The sequence below is a fragment of the Lethenteron reissneri genome, chromosome 68 (genome assembly GCF_015708825.2).
Source record: "Lethenteron reissneri isolate LAM-NWPU_2019-01 chromosome 68, ASM1570882v1, whole genome shotgun sequence".
NCBI lineage: Eukaryota > Metazoa > Chordata > Hyperoartia > Petromyzontiformes > Petromyzontidae > Lethenteron > Lethenteron reissneri.
In genome coordinates, this window is record NC_083846.1 from 3,262,363 (window position 1) to 3,269,424 (window position 7,062).

Sequence of the window (7,062 nt, forward strand, 5' to 3'; positions counted from 1 at the left end):
GGAGCGACGTTGGCCCAGCGTTACATGTTTACCGCGTGCCTGTTTCGAGGTGCCATGGGTCGCGTGATGATGGGCGGTGGAGGTGCGTGTGACAGGCGGCACGAGACGTGTGGCGTGGACGGTGTGATATGGGGAGCGGAGTCATTGGTGCCGATGCGTGATGATGGACGGTGTGTGCGTGTGTGCGGTGTGCGGCGTGGGTGGAGTGGTGATGGGTGGTGGTCATCTTGCGCGGTGTTTCATGGCTGGTGAGTAATGTGCGGGGAGCGGTGGTGCAGCGGTTAGCGCCACGCTGCGCTACGAACCCGGCGACCCAGGTTCGATTCCCGCTCACGGCCAACACCAGTGACGATAATCTGAACCGGTCCTGGGCCTCCCCTAGGTCGACTCAGCCTCAAATGAGTACCTGGTGCGGTGTGTAAACATCGCCACCGGGGAGACAAAGGCGGTCGGGCGTGGTGCTGGCCACCCACCCCCTCGTGTACCGTTCTGGCCTTCATAGGTGCTCGCTAACAGCACTTGCCCCTACAGTCCGTTAAGGCTACACGGGAGATCTTTGTCTTTGGTGTGGTCATTTGTAACGGGTGGGGTGTGGTGTGTGGTGCGGCGGTGCGGTGGGTGGAGTGGTGATGGGTGGTGGTCATCTTGCGCGGTGTTCCATGGCTGGTGAGTAATGTGCGGTGAGTGTTGGTGTTCTTGCGTGATGGGTGGTGAGTGACGTGGAGTGTGGCGCGGTGGATGGTCGTTGCGATGGCTGGGGTGCTATGGGTGATATCAAGGGTAACGTCATCGACGGCTGGTGTTAATCTGACGGACACTGTGTAATGTGTGTCTCTTCGGGAAGAGTCATAAATACCGGTTCGAGGGGGCTAAACGGGCATGGCACGGGCCAGATAAGAGATGGAGTGATGTGGTACAGGAGGACGTGGAGCTGAGTGGACTTGCTAATTAACTGGTGCCAGCGGTGTCAATATCGACCTCTGCGGAGGAGGCTCGTGAAAGACGCTACTGGGCAGTTGAAGGCAGTCGCCCTCCAGCAACAATGGAGGGCGGAGGAGCGACGCTCACAACAACGAGCGGAGCGCCGGGTGGATAAAGCACAGCAAGTTGGCAAATAGGGGGCACAGGTGGTGCATCGGCCCAGTCATCTCAGTCAGTCGGTCCATGGCACCTGCTGGGTCTGCCCCGTGACCTCCTGCCAGCGGGCGTTCGACACTTCACGTGGCCCTAAAGTGCACATAGCCTGGCACAAGCGCCGTGGTGACGTCACTGCCACTTAGTGACGAATGGCGGTGGGTGACGTTTGATAACAATCTCATCCACCTCTGTGTGATGATTATGATCGACCCGCGGTGGCATTTGAAGTCCCAACAGACTCCATTCAACACATTCCATTAATCCAATGAATGTGTGCGTATGCGTTTGTTGAATACGGTAGAGCAGAACCCGGTCATTGGTTCCACGAAATCGCTCAAGTGATTTGTTCGTTAAGCGAGTAGAGGAAATGCACGTTAAAGCCTTAAACCGTTCCGATAGCATCGAAAGTTACCCATTTTCACCCCAAAAATAACGTACTTTATAATATTTAAGACGTAAAGATACGAACAAAATTATAAACTCGTTATATTAAAAGAAGCACGGTTAATCAATCTGTAGTGGGTTTATCTGAGTCGCACACTTAGACTCGGAGGCAGCACAGTTATTACTTCAACACAACGGGGTAACTTCACCCCTTAACAAGACAACGCCCTAGGCTGGTAACCACCCTGGCTAACTGCACAGGTTACTAAGTAACTATCAACTTCGGACCAGGACCAACAGCACACTGCCCGGGTCCACGTGCTTTAGGACTTGAAAATCGGAGATCGTAGACGAAGGGTTTCTTATACCGGGACGGACAGCCCAGCTCCCATCACGTGACCGTCACAGCCCCCTCTTGGGGGCCCCTCTGTCATTCTAACCGGTCACGTGTCAACTAGGCTGTCATGGCCTTACCCGACCTTCCCTTCAGGTCGACTAACACCGTGCCCTCTAGGGCCGGTACTGCACCTACAGCCTGGTGACATCAAGCGATGTCACTACACACATGCTGTGCCCTCTAGGGCTGGTACTGCACGTACAGCCTGGTGACATCCAGCGATGTCACTACACACACACCGTGCCCTCTAGGGCCGGTACTGCACCTACAGCCTGGTGACATCCAGCGATGTCACTACACACACCGTGCCCTCTAGGCAGAGGTCGCAAACGGGTTTTGATTCTTTATCCGTATCCCGTACCCGGCCGCACCAGGGTCGCAAATGGGTACCCGTACCCGTACCCGGCCGGGTACGGGTAGCCGTTCCCTACCCATACCCGTACCCTACCAGAAATGAGTGACAAACGGTTACTCACCAGTGACTCACGGCCTACCCGTACCCGGCCGCACCAGGGTCGCAAACAGGTACCCGTACCCGTACCTGGCCAGGTACGGGTAAGGTATGGGTATCGGGTACCCGGTTGCGACTTCTGCCTCTAGGGCTAGTACTGCACCTACAGCGTGGTGCCATCCAGCGATGTCGCTACAAATGCATTAATTTGTATTTACTGTACCTACAACAGCCCGTCGTTAACAGGGGAATGGTCGGTGAGAGATTAGTCGTGAACAGGGGTGGTCGCTAAGAGGGGTTCTACTCTGCACTACTATACACTACACTGCTATACTCTACACTACTATACACTACACGATACACTACACTGCTATACTCTACACTACTATACACTACACTATACACTGCTATACACTACTATACACTACACTGCTATACTCTACACTACTATACACTACACTATACACTACACTGCTATACTCTACACTACTATACACTACACTATACACTGCTATACACTACTATACACTACACTGCTATACACAACACTACTACACTACTATACAATATACGCTACACATTGGGCTCTATGGAGGCCTGTCGTTAAGCGATTAGTCATTAACAGGGGCGACACCAAGATCCCTTCCGAGGGGGGTGGAGGGGAGGGTAAAAGTGACAGGACACGGGGGGGGGGGGCACAATTAATCGTTTGCACCGGGCGGCCTATACACCAATACAGCTGCGCTACGTCCTTCGATGTACCGTACAGACTCATCATGAAAGTCAAACCAATCTCACGCACTTGTAATCCCCCCCCCCCCATTATCGCCTTTCCTGTTGTCACCCCGTACCCACCCCACCCATCCCTCCCCCTTCCATTTTCCAGCTACGAGTGCGCCGCCGACTGCTCCCCCCACGCCTACTGCCACGATGAGTGTGCCACCTCGTCGTGCCACCACTGCGGCGGCAAGGGCTGCGGGCATTGCCGCCGTCGCCAATCGTGCCACCATTGTGGCGGCAAGGGCTGCGGGCATTGCCGTCGCCAATCGTGCCACCACTGTGGCGGCAAGGGCTGCGGCCACTGCCGTAGGTCCTCCTGCCACGGCTTGGAGTGCGACGAGGAAGTCGGCTGTGGCCTGACCGTCGGCCGCTCCTCCTGCCACCACTGTGGCGGCATCGGCTGCGGGCATTGCCGTCGCCGCGCCCCCTGCCACCACTGTGGCGGCAAGGGCTGCGGGCATTGCCGTCGCCAATCGTGCCACCACTGTGGCGGCAAGGGCTGCGGGCATTGCCGCCGCTCCTCTTGCCACGGCTTTGAGTGCGACGAGGAAGTCGGCTGCGGTCTGACCGTCGGCCGCTCCTCCTGCCACCACTGTGGCGGCATCGGCTGCGGGCATTGCCGTCGCCAAACCTGCCACCATTGTGGCGGCAAGGGCTGTGGGCACTGCCGCCGCCGCGCCCCCTGCCACCACTGTGGTGGCAAGGGCTGCGGCCACTGCCGCCGCTCCTCCTGCCACGGCTTTGAGTGTGACGAGGAAGTCGGCTGCGGTCTGACCGTCGGCCGCTCCTCCTGCCACCACTGTGGCGGCATCGGCTGCGGCCACTGCCGTCGCCAATCCTGCCACCACTGTGGCGGCAAGGGCTGCGGCGTGTGCCGCGCGTGGGGCATCGGTGGCCGGAAGTTCTAGGCGCGCGCGGTGGGAGGTTGGCGGCGCGCCCGTGGGTGTAGCGACCGCTGTCGGGTGGTTAGGCTTTGAGTTGGGCGGTCGGAGGGGTGGGTGGCAGAAATTTCTCCAAAAGCGGCAGTCCGCGTCCGATGTTTCTTTCAGAGCGGCGTGTTTTAAATTTAGGGGCAAAAGCGACTCATAATTTGGGACGTGCGCGGATGGGCGCGATTTAGCCACGAGGTAAATTCGTCGACGGTCGCGTCATAGTCCTTCGTTGCTGACACGTTGTCGTGGCTAAGGTCCACGTGGCTGCCTACGACACACCGCTCTGCGTGTGGTGGAGGCGGCAGTGGCGAGGGTCGTCAGGGGAAGTGTCGACTCCACCTTGTTCAATTTATATTGGATAGAGCGTTGCTCCCTCGCACCCGTGGGGCTTTATACTGGTGCTTCCTCCCGCGGTTCTAAACACTCATCAATTGGCCGATGACATCTTAATATATAGAGGACCGCAGAGCTTGTAGGGATGGGGGATAGAGCATTGCTCCCTCGCACGATTAGGGTTTCCTTCGGTGCTTCCTCCCGCGTGTCTAAACACTCATTAATTGGCCGATGACATCTTAATATATAGAGGACCGCAGAGCTTGAAGGGATGGGGGGAGCGGGCATATTTGACACCGGATCACCCACCTCTGATTAGCACGTTCGGCTACGTACGGCTCGAGGGAATTGCGGCACGCGCATACCTGTGCAGCTACGGCGGCACATCACAAATTGAAATCGTGGTTATATAACACACGTTATATAATATATATCATCTATTAATACGTGACGTTTGGAGGACTTGAATTTGTACAACTGACCGAGCTTTTTTTTTTTTCGTGTTTGTTGCCACCCGTTCTGTCGACACCCGCGGGACCAGAAGCCTTTTCGAGCGCCGCGTAAATAATAATCATTGGCATGGCGAAGAAGGCTCCGATAGGTAGATTAGCGTCTCTTAGCACTGAACGCGTGAACGCGTGAAGGTAGCTTCTTGGCTTTGCAAAGTGCGCACGCAGCCTACACGATAGACACACGCACACACACACGCCGATCCCCCCGCATAGCCTGTATAGGAGCAAGTGCTGTTAGCGAGTAACAGCTATGAAGGCCGGCACGGCACACGAGGAGGGCAGGGGGGTCAGCACTACGCCCGGTCGCCTTTGTCTCCCCAGTGGCGATGTTTACGCACGGCACCAGGTACTCATTTAAGGCTGAGTCGACCTAGGGGGGGCAAGATCGGTTCAGATAATCGTTACCGGCGTTGGCCATGATTCATAGCGCAGTGCAGCGCTAACCACTACGCTGCACAATACACGCAGAGACACAGGCAAAGATCCCCTGTATAGCCTTTATCAGGCTGTTGGGGCAAGTTCTGTTAGCGAGCAGTCCCTATGAATTCAGGTACGGCACTCGAAAGGGGGTGGGGTGGCCGGCACAATGCCCGGCCGCCTTTGTATCCCTATACACAGCACACACACGTGAAGGGCCGTGTGACAGAGGGCATAGTCCCATGCAGGTGTGTGTGTGTGTGATGGAGTTGGCATGAGACAGGTTAGGATACACACACACACACACACGTGGGCACAATTCGGCATAGAACACACCTTTTCACAGGTGTCTTGGTGTGTGTGATGGTCAGTCACCACCTGCCCTCTGCCACGGTACTTAGCTATATATGACAGGGGTCACATTTTGATCACCACGAACTTCCAGGGAAGAAGGGGGTGGTGATGGGAAGGTACAAAATTGATTGTCCGGTGCCTTCACATTATCCTTCCCGTTTCTCTCTCTCTCTGGTTATTCGCGCGCGGGGTTCAAGTCGAGTCCTTGCCACGTGAGCCCGAGTGGGGGGGCGGGTGGGGAGGTGGCAGGATGGGGGGGGGGGCTTCAGGGATTAGGTAGTGGTAGAGTGGGTGGGGTGGGGGGATTGGAGGGGGTGCACATTTGTACACGCGCTTTTGCGAGAATTTTTTTTTTTATTGCAATAAAAGTCACCAAAAAAAATGTCTCGCTGTCTGCCGGTGGATTTCTTTCTCTGGACATTGTTTTCTTAATCTGACGGGAGTCTTGGCGCGCTCGGCTAATTCGCTTGTAGTCGTTTGCATGTTGCTGCCGTTCAGTCGCTAACTATTACGACTACTAGTGACCATTTGATCATGGGACCTTTTTTGCCAATTTCAAAGTATGAAAAAAGAATAATAGGTTTTACCGTTTCTGCCAATAAAACAGGAGGTGTTAAGATGTTCAAACACCAAATAAGTTATAAACTTTTTGCAGGGAATCACGTTCTGCAGCAACCACATCCAGTGCTTGTGGTGAACACGCACACATTACCTGATAAAGCATTGTCTTTGAAACTGATTGATTCCTTGCATAAGTTTTCTATTTGGTATTCTTAGGTTTTTTCGGTAAAGTCACATAGGTAAAAAATTAAAATGAATAAAAGTAAAAAGAAAAAAGGAAATAATTTTTATTTTTATTTTTTACCTACGTGCCTTTACCGAAAAAACCTAAGAATATAAATCCTTGCAGTCACGAAAGCTTCAAATCTAGAATTTTCTATTTGGTGTTTGAACATCCCAACACCTCCTGTTTTATTGCCAGAAAGGGGTAAAACCTCTTCTTATTTTTGCACATCGCCCATTCCCTTATCTCACCTCGCACCTCCACCCCTTCCAGCTCCTCCCCTACCCTTCGCTATCCCCTACGCACCCCCCTCTATCGTGGTCACCCATTCCCCGGCCCTTTGCACGCCCCTGCAAAGGTCGCACTCGATATACACACACACAAAGCCGCTTGCCACAAATGAACCACCAATTATCTCGCCGATCTCGTCGAGGAGCACGAACCATCATCACGCGAACTGCGGTCATCCTCGAAGCAGCAGCAGCAGCGGCGGCGGCTTTTGGCTGAGCCGTCGAACAAAGACGGCGGCGTTCACCGCATCGTCACACGGCGCTTTCAGATGCGCTTCTGCGGCCGTCTGG